A 14951-nucleotide genomic window follows, 5' to 3' on the forward strand; every position below is an offset into this window, starting at 1 on the left:
AGGCAGATCATGAGGTCAAGAGATCGAGACCATCCTGGCTAACATGGTGAAACTCCGTCTCTACTAAAAAAATACAAAAAATTAGCTGGGCGTGGTGGGTGGGCACCTGTAGTCCCAGCTACTTGGGGGCCTGAGGCAGGAGAATCATGTGAACCTGGGAGGCAGAGCTTGCAGTGAGCTGAGATTGAGCCACTGCACTCCAGCCTGGGTGACAGAGTGAGACTCCATCTCAAAAAAAAAAAAAAAAGAAATTACATGAAGATACAAAACTCACTGGTAATAGTTAAGTACACAGACAAATACAAAATATTATAACATTGTAATTGTGGTTTATAAACTATGCTTATGTTGAGTAGGAAGACTAAGAGATGAACCAATCAAAAATAATAACTACAACAACTTTGTAAGAAACACAGTATAAGAAGTTATAAATAGAAACAACAAAAAGTTAAAAAGCAAGGGGATGAAGCTAAAGTGTAGACTTTTTATTAGTTTTCTCTTTGTTTGGTTGTTTTTGCAGAATTAAGTTGTCATCAGTTTAGAATAATGGGTTATAAGATGTAATTTGTAAGCTTCATGGTAACATAAAATAAAAAAACCTACAACAGATACACAAAAAATTTCAGCAAGAAATTAAAATATACCACCAGAGAAAATCGCTTTCACAAAAAAGGAAGGAAGAGAAAACCACAAAACAACCAGAAAACAAATAACAAAAGGGCAGTAGTAAGTCCTTAATTATCAACAATAACATTGAATGTAAATGGACTAAACTCCAATCAAAAGATACAGAATGGCTGAATGGATAAAAAAACCAAGACCCAATGATCTGTTGCCTATAAGAAACACACCTCACCTATAAAGATACACATAGACTGAAAATAAAGGGATGGAAAAAGATATTCCATGCCAACGGAAACCAAAAAAGGGCAGGAGTAGCTATATGTATATCAGACAAAATAGATTTCAAGACAAAAATTTTAAAAAGAAACAAAGAAGATAATTATATAATAATAAAGGGGTCAATTCAGCAAGTGGATGTAAGAATTAAGAATATAGGCCAGGGGTGGAGCCAAGATGGCCGAATAGGAACAGCTCTGGTCTCCAGCTCCCAGCCTGAGCGACACAGAAGACAGGTGATTTCTGCATTTCTGCTTGAGGTACCGGTTTCATCTCACTAGGGAGTGCCAAACAGTGGGTGCAGGACAGTCGGTGAAGCGCACTGTGCACGAGCCGAAGCAGGGCGAGGCATTGCCTCACTCGGGAAGCGCAAGGGGTCAGGGAGTTCCCTTTCCTAGTCAAAGAAAGGGGTAACAGACGGCACCTGGAATATCGGGTCAGTCCCACCCCAATACTGCGCTTTTCCAACGGGCCTGGAAAATGGCACACTAGGAGACTGTGTCCCGCACCTGGCTCAGAGGGTCCTATGCCCACGGAGTCTCGCTGATTGCTAGCACAGCAGTCTGAGATCACGCTGCAAGGCGGCAGCGAGGCTGGGGGAGGGGCGCCTGCCATTGCCCAGGCTTGCTTAAGTAAACAAAGCAGCCAGGAAGCTCCAACTGGGTGGAGCCCACCACAGCTCAAGGAGGCCTGCCTGCCTCTGTAGGCTCCACCTCTGGGGGCAGGAAAAAGTCAGCAGGAACCTCCTCAGAATTAAATGTCCCTGTCTGACTGACAGCTTTGAAGAGAGTAGTGGTTCTCCCAGCACGCAGCTGGAGATCTGAGAACGGACAGACTGCCTGCTAAAGTGGGTCCCTCACCCCTGAGCAGCCTAACTGGGAGGTACCCCCCCAGTAGGGACAGACTGACACCTCACTTGGCCGGGTACTCCTCTGAGACAAAACTTCCAGAGGAACTATCAGACAGCTGAATTTGTGGTCTCACGAAAATCTGCTGTTCTGCAGCCACCGCTGCTGACACCCAGCCAAACAGGGTCTGGAGTGGACCTCTAGTAAACTCCAACAGACCTGCAGCTGAGGGTCCCGTCTGGTAGAAGGAAAACTAACAAACAGAAAGGACATCCACACCAAAAACCCATCTGTGCATCACCATCATCAAAGACCAAAAGTAGATAAAACCACAAAGATGGGGAAAAAACAGAGCAGAAAAGCTGGAAACTCTAAAAAGCAGAGCACCTCTCCTCCTCCAAAGGAACACAGTTCCTCACCAGCAACGGAACAAAGCTGGATGGAGGATGACTTTGACGAGTTGAGAGAAGAAGGCTTCAGACGATCAAACTACTCTGAGCTACGGGAGGAAATTCAAAACAATAGCAAAGAAGATAAAAACTTTGAAAAAAATTAGAAGAATAGATAACTAGAATAACCAATGGAGAGAAGGGCTTAAAGGAGCTGATGGAGCTGAAAGCCAAGTTTCGAGAACTACGCGAAGACTGCAGAAGCCTCACTAGCAGATGCGATCAACTGGAAGAAAGGGTATCGCTGATGGAAGATGAAATGAATGAAATGAAGCGAGAAGGGAAGTTTAGAGAAAAAAGAATAAAAAGAAATGAACAAAGCCTCCAAGAAATTTGGGACTATGTGAAAAGACCAAACCTACGTCTGATTGGTGTACCTGAAAATGATGGGGAGAATGGAACCAAGTTGGAAAACACTCTGCAAGATATTATCCAGGAGAACTTCCCCAATCAAGCAAGGCAGGCCAACATTCAGATTCAGGAAATACAGAGAACGCCACAAAGATACTCCTCGAGAAGAGCAACTCCAAGACACATAATTGTCAGATTCACCAAAGTTGAAATGAAGGAAAAAATGTTAAGGGCAGCCAGAGAGAAAGGTCAGGTTACCCACAAAGGGAAGCCCATCAGACTAACAGCTGATCTCTCGGCAGAAACTCTACAAGCCAGAAGAGAGTGGGGGCCGATATTCAACATTCTTAAAGAAAAGAATTTTCAACCCAGAATTTCATATCCAGCCAAACTAAGCTTCATAACTGAAGGAGAAATAAAATACTTTACAGACAAGCAAAGGCTGAGTGATTTTGTCACCACCAGGCCTGCCCTAAAAGAGCTCCTGAAGGAAGCACTAAACATGGAAAGGAACAACCGGTACCAGCCACTGCAAAAACATGCCAAATTGTAAAGACCATCGAGGCTAGGAAGAAACTGCATCAACTAACGAGCAAAATAACCAACTAACATCATAATGAGAGGACCAGATTCACACATAACAATATTAACGTTAAACGTAAATGGGCTAAATGCTCCAATTAAAAGACACAGACTGGCAAACTGGATAAGGAGTCAGGACCCATCAATGTGCTGTATTCAGGAAACCCATCTCATGTGCAGAGACACACATAGACTCAAAATAAAGGGATGGAGGAAGATCTATCAAGCAAATGGAAAACAAAAAAAGGCAGGGGTTGCAATCCTAGTCTCTGATAAAATAGACTTTAAACCAACAAAGATCAAAAGAGACAAAGAAGGCCATTACATAATGGTAAAGAGATCAATTCAACAAGAAGAGCTAACTATCCTAAATATATATGCACCCAACACAGGAGCACCCAGATTCATAAAGCAAGTCCTGAGTGACCTACAAAGGGACTTAAACTCCCACACAATAATAATGGGAGATTTTAACACCCCACTGTCAACATTAGACAGATCAACGAGACAGAAAGTTAACAAGGATATCCAGGAATTGAACTCAGCTCTACACAAAGTGGACCTAATAGACATCTACAGAACTCTCCACCCCAAATCAACAGAATATACATTTTTTTCAGCACCACACCACACCTATTCCAAAATTGACCACATAGTTGGAAGTAAAGCTCTCTTCAGCAAATGTAAAAGAACAGAAATTATAACAAACTGTCTCTCAGACCACAGTGCAATCAAACTAGAACTCAGGATTAAGAAACTCACTCAAAACCGCTCAACTACATGGAAACTGAACAACCTGCTCCTGAATGACCATTGGGTACATAATGAAATGAAGGCAGAAATAAAGATGTTCTTTGAAACCAACGAGAACAAAGACACAACATACCAGAATCTCTGGGACACGTTCAAAGCAGTGTGTAGAGGGAAATTTATAGCACTAAATGCCCACAAGAGAAAGCAGGAAAGATCCAAAATTGACACCCTAACATCACAATTAAAAGAACTAGAAAAGCAAGAGCAAACACATTCAAAAGCTAGCAGAAGGCTAGAAATAACTAAAATCAGAGCAGAACTGAAGGAAATAGAGACACAAAAAACCCTTCAAAAAATTAATGAATCCAGGAGCTGGTTTTTTGAAAAGATCAACAAAATTGATAGACCGCTAGCAAGACTAATAAAGAAGAAAAGAGAGAAGAATCAAATAGATGCAATAAAAAATGAAAAAGGGGATATCACCACTGATCCCACAGAAATACAATCTACCATCAGAGAATACTACAAACACCTCTATGCAAATAAACTAGAAAAATCTAGAAGAAATGGATAAATTCCTCGACAAATACACCCCCCAAGACTAAACCAGGAAGAAGTTGAATCTCTGAATAGACCAATAACAGGTTCTGAAATTGTGGCAATAATCAATAGCTTACCAACCAAAAAGAGTCCAGGACCTGATGGATTCACAGCTGAATTCTACCAGAGGTACAAGGAGGAACTGGTACCATTCCTTCTGAAACTATTCCAATTGATAGAAAAAGAGGGAATCCTCCCTAACACATTTTATGAAGCCAGCATTGTCCTGATACCAAAGCCTGGCAGAGACATCACCAAAAAAGAGAATTTCAGACCAATATCCTTGATGAACATTGATGCAAAGATCCTCAATAAAATACTGGCAAACCGAATCCAGCAGCACATCAAAAAGCTTATCCACCATGATCAAGTGGACTTCATCCCTGGGATGCAAGGCTGGTTCAACATACGCAAATCAATAAATGTAATCCAGCATATAAACAGAACCAAAGACAAAAACCACATGATTATCTCAATAGATGCAGAAAAGGCCTTTGACAAAATTCAACAACCTTCATGCTAAAAACTCTCAATAAATTAGGTATTCACGGGATGTATCTCAAAATAATAAGAGCTATCTACGACAAACCCACAGCCAATATCATACTGAATGGGCAAAAACTGGAAGAATTCCCTCTGAAAACTGGCACAAGACAGGGATGCCCTCTCTCACCACTCCTATTCAACATAGTGCTGGAAGTTCTGGCCAGAGCAATCAGGCAGGAGAAGGAAATAAAGGGTATTCAATTAGGAAAAGAGGAAGTCAAATTGTTCCTGTTTGCAGATGACATGATTGTATATCTAGAAAACCCCATCGTCTCAGCCCAAAATCTCCTTAAGCTGATTAGCAACTTCAGCAAAGTCTCAGGATACAAAATCAATGTACAAAAATCACAAGCATTCCTGTACACCAATAACAGACAAACAGAGAGCCAAATCATGAGTGAACTCTCATTCACAATTGCTTCAAAGAGAATAAAATACCTAGGAATCCAACTTACAAGGGATGTAAAGGACCTCTTCAAGGAGAACTACAAACCACTGCTCAATGAAATAAAAGAGGATACAAACAAATGGAAGAACATTCCATGCTCATGGGTAGGAAGAATCAATATCGTGAAAATGGCCATACTGCCCAAGGTAATTTATAGATTCAATGCCATCCCCATCAAGCTACCAATGGCTTTCTTCACAGAATTGGAAAAAACTACTTCAAAGTTCATATGGAACCAAAAAAGAGCCCGCATCGCCAAGTCAATCCTAAGCCAAAAGAACAAAGCTGGAGGCATCACCCTACCTGACTTCAAACTATACTACAAGGCTACAGTAACCAAAACAGCATGGTACTGGTACCACAACAGAGACATAGATCAATGGAACAGAACAGAGCCCTCAGAAATGATGCTGCATATCTACAACGATCTGATCTTTGACAAACCTGACAAAAACAAGAAATGGGGAAAGGATTCCCTATTTAATAAATGGTGCTGGGAAAACTGGCTAGCCATATGTAGAAAGCTGAAACTGGATCCCTTCCTTACACCTTATACAAAAATTAATTCAAGATGGATTAAAGACTTAAATGTTAGACCTAAAACCATTAAAATCCTACAAGAAAACCTAGGCAATACCATTCAGGACATAGGCGTGGGCAAGGACTTCATGTCTAAAACACCAAAAGCAATGGCAACAAAAGCCAAAATTGACAAATGGGATCTAATTAAACTAAAGAGCTTCTGCACAGCAAAAGAAACTACCATCAGAGTGAACAGGCAACCTATAGAATGGGAGAAAATTTTTGCAACCTACTCATCTGACAAAGGGCTAATATCCAGAATCTACAATGAACTCAAACATATTTACAAGAAAAAAACAAACAACCCCATCAAAAAGTGGGCAAAGGACATGAACAGACACTTCTCAAAAGAAGACATTTATGCAGCCAAAAAACACATGAAGAAATGCTCATCATCACTGGCCATCAGAGAAATGCAAATTAAAACCACAGTGAGATACCATCTTACACCAGTTAGAATGGCCATCATTAAAAAATCAGGAAACAACAGGTGCTGGAGAGGATGTGGAGAAACAGGAACACTTTTACACTGTTGGTGGGACTGTAAACTAGTTCAACCGTTGTGGAAGTCAGTGTGGCGATTCCTCAGGGATCTAGAACTAGAAATACCATTTGACCCAGCCATCCCATTACTGGGTATATACCCAAAGGACTATAAATCATGCTGCTATAAAGACACATGCACACGTATGTTTATTGCGGCACTATTCACAATAGCAAAGAGTTGGAACCAACCCAAATGTCCAACAATGATAGACTGGATTAAGAAAATGTGGCACATATACACCATGGAATACTATGCAGCCATAAAAAAGGATGAGTTCATATCCTTTGTAGGGACATGGATGAAACTGGAAAACATCATTCTCAGTAAACTATCGCAAGGACAAAAAACCAAACACTGTATGTTCTCACTCATAGGTGGGAATTGAACAATGAGAACTCATGGACACAGGAAGGGGAACATCACACTCCGGGAACTGTTGTGGGGTTGGGGCAGGGGGCAGGGACAGCATTAGGAAATATACCTAATGCTAAATGATGAGTTAATGGGTGCAGGAAATCAACGTGGCACATGGATACATATGTAACAAACCTGCACATTGTGCACATGTACCCTAAAACCTAAAGTATAATAAAAAAAAAAAAAGAATATAGGCCAGATGTGATGGTACATGCCTGTAATCCTAGCACTTTTTGGGGTGGAGGCAGGCAGATTGCCTGAGCTCAAGAGTTCAAGACCAGCCTGGGCAACCCCATGAAACACCAATACTACTAAAATACAGAAAATTAGCCGGGCATGGTAGCACACACCTTTAGTCCCAGCTACTCGGGAGGCTGAGGCATGAGAATGAATTGAACCCAGGAGGTGGAGGTTGCACTGAGATCATGCCACTGCACTCCAGCCTGGGTGACAGAGCAAGACTCTGTCTCCAGAAAAAAAAAAAAAAAAAAAAGAACAAAAATATATATGCATCCAACACTGGAGCACCCAAATGTATGAAGTAAATATTATTAGGGCTAAAAAGAGAGATAAACCCCAATACAATAGTTGCTGCAGACTTCAGCACATCACTTTCAGCACTGGACAGGTCATCCAGGGAGAAAAATCAACAAACATTAGACTTAATCTGCACTATAGACCAAATGGACCTGCATTATAGATCAAACATTTACAAAACATTTCATCCAATAGCTGCAGAATACACATTCTTCCATTCTTCTCCTTAGCAAATGGATCATGCTGAAAGACCACATGTTAGCCACAAAACAAGTCTTAAAAATTTCAAAAATATTAAAATCATTTCAAATATCTTCTCCAATCACAATGGAACAAAACTAGAAATCAATAACTAGTGGAACTTTGAAAATGATACAAACGCAAGGAAATGAAACAATATGCTTCTGAATGACCAGTGGGTCAAAGAAGAAATTAAGAAGAAAATTTAAAAATTCCTCGAAACAAATGAAAATGGAAATATAATATATCAAAACCCATGGAATACAACAGTAATAAGAGGAAAGTTTATTGCAATAAGCATCTACATCAAAACAGTAGAAAAACTTCAAATAAATAACCTAATGATGCAGATTAAAGAATTAGAAAGCAAGAGCAAACCAAACCCAAAATTAGTAGAAGAAATAATAAAGATCAGAGAAGAAATAAATGAAATTGAAATTTTAAAAAAGTACACAAGATCAACAAAATGAAAAGTTGTGTTTTTGAAAAGATAAAACCAATAAACCTTTAGCTAAACTAAGAAAAAAAGAGAGAAGACCCAAATAAATAAAATCAGGGGAAAAAGGGGACATTACAACTGACACAACAGAAATTCAAAGGATCATTACAGGCTACTATGAGCAACTATATGCCAATAAGTTGGAAAACCTAGAAGAAATGGATAAATTCCTAGACACATACAACTTTCCAAGATTGAGCTATGAAGAACTCCAAAGCCTAAATAGATCAATAACAAGTAACAAGATCAAAGACATAATAAAAAGTCTCCCAGAAAAGAAATGCCAGAGACCCATTGACTTTACTGCTGAATTCTACCAAACATTTAAAGAACTAATACCAATCCTACTCAAAGTACTCCAAAAAATAGAGGAAGAGAGCTGATTCTACTTCCAAAATGATCCTTCGAGGCTAGTATTACCCTGATACCAAAACCAGACAAAGACACATCAAAAAAAGAAAACCTAGAGGCCAATATATCTGATGAATATTGATGCAAAAATTCTCAACAAAATACTAGCAAATCAAATTCAACAACACATTAAAAGGTCATCCATCACGACCAAGTGGGATTCATCCAGGAATGCAAGGATGGTTCAACATATGCAAATTGATGTGATACATCATATCAACAGAATGAAGAACAAAATCCATACAATCATTTCAATTGATGCTGAAAAAGCATTTGATAAAATTCAACATCCTTCATAAAAATCTGCAAAAAACCGGGTATAGAAGGAACATGCCTCAACACAATAAAAGCCATATATGACAGACTCACAGCTAGTATCATTCTGGAGAGAGAAAAACAAAGTCTTTCCTCTAAGATCTAGAACAAGACAAGGATGTCTATTTTCACCCCATTATTCAACTTAGTACTGTTAGTCCTAGCTACAGCAATCAGACAAGAGAAAGAAATAAAGGGCATCCAAATTGGAAAGGAAGAAGTCAAATTACCCTTGTTTGCAGATGATATGATCTGAAAAAAAACTAAAGACTCCACCAAAAAATTATTAGAATAGAAACAAATTCAGTAAACTTGCAGGATACAAAATGAACATATAAAATCAGGGGCATTTCTATATGCTAACAGTGAACAATCTGAAAGAGAAATCAAGAAAGTAACCCCATTTACAAAAGCTACAAATAAAATAAAATACTAAAAAATAAACCTCGCCAAAGAAGTGAAAGATCTCTACAGTGAAAACTATAAAATATTGATTCAAGAAATTGAAAAGGACACACAAAAAATGGCAAGATATTTCATGTTAATGGATTGGAAGAATCAATATTGTTAAAATGTCCATACTACCCAAAGCAATCTACAGATTCAATGCTATCTCTATCAAAATACTGATGACACCTTCACAGAAACAGAAAAAAATCATTCTAAAATTTATATGGAACCACCAAAGACCCAGAATAGCCAAAGCCATCCTGAGCAACAACAACAACAACAACACAACTGGAGCAATCACATTATTTGACTTCAAATTATGCTACAGAGCTATAGTAGCCAAAGCAGCATGGTATTGGCATAAAAAATGGAATTATGGGAAGCTTCCTCGATTTGATAAAGAGTATCTATAAAAACCTATAGCTAAAACTGCACTTAATGGTGAAAGACTGAGTGTATCCCTTCTAAGATCAGAATCAAGGCAAGGATGTCCACTCTTACCATTTTATTCAACACAGTGCTAGACATTCTAGCCAGAGCAATAAGGTAAAACAAAAGGCATACAGATTGGAAATAGAAAAAAAAAAAACTGTCCTTACTTTTTATATAACTGTCAAGAAAATCCCAAAGAATCTTCAAAAAGCACCTAGAATTAATAAGCGACAACTTAGATGAAATGGACTAACTCCTTGAAAAGCACAAGCTACACAACTCATACAATACAAAATATATCATTTGAATCACCCTATAACTATTAAAGAAATTAAATTCATAATTTTAAAATTTCCCAAAAGAAATAATATAAGATTAAGATCAAAGGATAAAAGATTAATATATAAAAATGAATTGTATAATATTTATCTATACTAGCAATAAACACGTAGAAACAGAAATTTAAAATACAGTACCATTTACAATCCCTCAAAAAAAAAAAATATTTAGATGTGAATCTAATGAATTAATCTAAAACCTAATGAACCTAAAAACATATTCAGGGTTTGCATACTAAAGATATGAAACGCTGATGAAAGAAATCAAAGACACTCAAAATAACACATAGTGTTGATGTATTGGAAGACTCAGCATAGTAAAGATGTTGATTCTCCCCAAATTGATATGCAAGTTTAACACAACTTCTATCAAAATCTCATAAATATTTTTTGGTAGATACATACAAAATTATTCTAAAATTTATATGGAAAGGCAAAGGAACTGAAATAGCTAAAATACTTTTGAAAAAGAATAAAGCGGCAATCTATCCCATTCCAAATCTGCTTATATAACTAATAAGTAATTATATAACTAATTAGTAATAAAACTAAGCCTAGATGAATCTGCAGATAATTATGCTGAATAAAAAAAGCCAATCTCAAAAGGCTTCTACAATATGATTCCATTTTTACAACATCCTTAAAATGAAAAACTCATAGTATAAGAGGGCAGATTAGTGGTTACTAGCGATTAAGAAAAAGGTAAGGGATGGGAGGAAAGTGGGTGTGGCTCTAAAAGGCCAACATGAAGGATCCTTGTGGTGATGGAAATGTTTTGTGTCTTAGCAGTGTCAGTGTCAATATCTCAGTTATGATATCATACTATGGTTTTCCCCATTGGAGAAAACTAGGTAAAGAGTACACAAAATTTCTCTGTATTATTTCTTGCAACTGAATGTAAATCCACAATTATTTCAAAATAAAAATTTTAATTAAAAATAAAAGGACACAAGAGGCAGCTTGAAGAGGTTCCCACTGGTAAATTAGGACAAATTTGAGTTCCAAAATAATTCAGAGCTGTAATAAATTACAAATCACTGAAAAGAATAGGAATCCAAGATTATATACATGTGGTTGATAAATATACAGGCAAACAGGCAGACAGAGACAGACAGACAGACAAGGGAGAAGAAAGGGCTCTTGCTTACAGTAGAAAGTATGCAAGCTAGTAAATGCGATGGAAGTGCTGGAGTTAAGAAATAACCATTTTGGGCTGGGCACAGTAGCTCACACCTATAATCCCAGCACTTTGGGAGGCTAAGGAGGGGAGATCACCTGAGATCAGGAGTTTGAGACCAGCCTGGCCAACATGGTGAAACCCTGTCCCTATTAAAATACAAAAATTAGTGGGGCATGGTTGCAGGTGCCTGTAATCCCAGCTACTTGGGAGGGTGAGGCAGAAGAATTGCTTGAACATAGGAGGCAAAGGTCGCAGTGATAAGAAACAGCAAATTTATATAACCTGAAAGTGATTCCCCATAGTTCTTTATCCCTTGAAATGAAAAAAAGATAGTAACTGACAGGGACAGGGGAGAATATCAGACAATACCTGGAATGGCTAATCAAAATTAAAGTCACCACTAAGGGCAGATGGATATAGTGTGTCTTTTGATGTGATACCCTGAGAGGGATACATTATTTATGTACTATTCTGACTTGGGATGCAAAACCAACCCGAATGAGAAATCATCAGACAGATCCAAAACGAAGAACATTCTTATTTTGAAAAAGAGAAGAGGTACAGATGCTTTAAAAATATCAAAGTTATAAAAGAAAAAAAAAAGGCTGAAGGTCAAACGATACTAAAGAACTATGACAACTAAATGTCATGTGTGATCCTGAATTGGATTCAATACATGAGAGGAAAATACAATGCTATCAAGGATGTTATTGGGTTAAGTGACAAAATTAGGTATGGATGGCATACAACTAGGTATAGTTTAAATAAAACTATAGTATCAATGTTGAATTTCTTGACATTGATAACTGTGGTGTGGTTATGAAGAGAACATCCTTATTTTTAGGAAATACATGCTGAAGTATCTGGGCATAAAAGAACACTAACATATGCAACTTTCAAATGGCTTAGGAAAAAACAGAGAGACAATAATAATGCTAATGAGGTAAACTAGTAACAACAGATGAAACTAAAAGAGATAAGGGGATTCTTTGTACTAATCTCACAATTTCTTTCATTTGAAATTATTTCCAAATAAAAAAGGTTTTAAAAATTATTTGGCTATAATTACTCACCAAAAAGAACCTAAGAGATGTATATGCCAATTTGGATTGGATATATTCCTAAAAAGCACAATAATTAAGAGCACAGGCTTCTGAGTTAAGACAAATTTAGCTTCAAATCTCAGCTCTGCCATTATTAGCTAACACTGACCTCAAGGGGTCTCCATTTTTTAAATCTGTAAAATGGGGGAAATGATTCCTACCTCATAGAATTACTTTGATAATTAAATTTTACATATATCACAATCTCTGGCATATCATAATCATTAAACAAAGCTGTTTGTTATTTTAATAGGTTAGGAGTGGTGGCAATGGTGGTAGTGGTGGTGGTGGTGGTGGTGGTGCTGGTGGTTGCTATAGGCCATGGAAATACAAAGATGACCAAAACATGGTTTCTGACCTCAAAGAACTTTTAGAGATGAACCACAAACAACAGTCTGTAACATAAGTGCAAATAAATTAGTACTGGAACAGAAACAAAAGCGTATTTACTCCTGGGGAGTTGGCTGGGAAGACTCACAGGGAAGGTGACACTGAAAGTGAGCCTTAGAGGGTAGGTAAGGATTTCACCAGGTGGAAGCCAGGGCAAGCGGTGAGGGCTTTCCTGATAGTAATAGGTTATGCTGACAGCTTGAGTCACGTGTGGGAAATAGTAAATATTTCTATAGGGGTGACAGCGGGGGAAAGTGCAGAGTGGGGCTGGAAAAGTACACTTGGACCAAACTACGAAGTGTGAGAGGTCCTGAATGTAACTCATAGGGTCTCTACTGTGTTCTGTGTGCTGTGGGAGAATCACTGGAGGTTTCTAAGTGAAGAGTAACATCAGGAATTGCAGTCAGAAATGCTGCTTTGGTGGTCACTCAAAAATTAGTCTAGTAACTTTTAGAAGTGGGGCACTCCATGGGGGACTCCTAAGAAAAGACCAAGAAAACATCATCCTTGGCATGTCTCCCCCTTTTTTAGTACGCCTCATCCAAAGCAGAATTATCAAAATAGTCAACAACAGGTAAGGCTGGCTAGGCCATGGTGCGGACACACAGACACACACACACACACACACACACAAACACACACACACACACACATATACTCTCACACACTCACACACACAGAAGAGTGGCTTCCAGGAAGGAGTGGTCAAGGAATTTTGGGAGAGCTAACTAGCAGGGCAACCAGAAATGAGAGCTGGCAAGGGTCCCAGAGGCCCCCTGTTGTACCAGTCATTTACCCCATTAACTGGATCATAGGGTCCGAGGATGGGGCCAGGGTGTCAACAGACACATGGATAGCTTAAGAGGAGCAGGCAAAGAAAAGGAGAGTATTTCTACATTTTAACAACCAACACCAGTGCCTTCCAGCTGACCATGAGATCTGCCCCCATCCAGGGTTTCTCTTCATCAGACCATCTACCCTCAGATTCTTTACCTCTGGCTGGCTCAGAAGGACCAGAAACTTCTCTCTGGCCAGCAAAGCCCCCTTGAAAGTAAGGCTTCCTGACCATACTAGGTGGTATTGTCTGTGTTTTACATTGTACAGTCAAGGTGCCCCATATTGTCTACACACAGGACTGGACTTAAAAATTAACTATGGGCCAGGTGTAATCTCAGCACTTTGGGAGGCTGAGGTGGGTGGATCACCTGAGTCAGAAGTTCAAGAGCAGCCTGATCAACATGGTGAAATCCCGTCTCTACTAAAACTACAAAAAAAAAAATTAGCCAGGCTGGGCCGGGCGCGGTGGCTCACGCTTGTAATCCCAGCACTTTGGGAGGCCAAGGCGGGAGGATCACGAGGTTAGGAGATCGAGACCATGGTGAAACCCCATCTCTACTAAAAATACAAAAAAAAAAAAAAAAAAAAATTAGCCTGGCGTGGTGGCGGGCGCCTGTAGTCCCAGCTACTCGGAGAGGCTGAGGCAGGAGAATGGCGTGAACCCGGGAGGCGGAGCTTGCAGTGAGCCGAGATCACGCCACTGCACTCCAGCCTGGGTGACAGAGCGAGACTCCGTCTCAAAAAAAAAAAAAAAAATTAGCCAGGCATGGTGGTGGGTGCCTGTAATCTCAGCTACTCGGGAGGCTGAGGCAGGAAAATTGCTTGAACCTGGGAGGCAGAGGTTGCAGTGAGCCGAGATTGCGCCACTGCATTCCAGGCTTGGGCAACAAAGCAACGCTCCATCTCAAGAAAAAAAAAAAACAAAAGAACTATGGGTGTTATATATGAATCGTTACATTTCTCTGTGTTAATTTTTGCATATTTAATAAAGAGAGATTAAAATTTTAATTCACTTTTTAAAAGGACATCATAATCAACATACTGTTTTTTTGGAGTTTGTATCTTTTCATCTAACTAGTTTGGAAAGATTCAAGCTTCTCCCATGTGTAGTAAGAGGAAAAGGAATGTGTTCTCATAGAATGTTCTCCTTTGATCCACTAAAACCTTTAACTTTTTTTTTTTTTTTTTTTTTTTTA

The 14951-nt window shown here is 38.9% G+C and overlaps 1 protein-coding gene across 4 annotated transcripts in view; it reads right to left on the bottom strand.

Moving 5' to 3' along the window:
- SLC22A15 (solute carrier family 22 member 15) overlaps positions 1-14951 on the bottom strand; it is a 94841-nt gene that overhangs the window by 63845 nt on the left and 16045 nt on the right. The window lies entirely within an intron of this gene.

The sequence above is a fragment of the Hylobates moloch genome, unplaced genomic scaffold, assembly GCF_009828535.3.
Source record: "Hylobates moloch isolate HMO894 unplaced genomic scaffold, HMol_V3 SCAFFOLD_5, whole genome shotgun sequence".
In the NCBI taxonomy this organism is placed as follows: Eukaryota; Metazoa; Chordata; class Mammalia; order Primates; family Hylobatidae; genus Hylobates; species Hylobates moloch.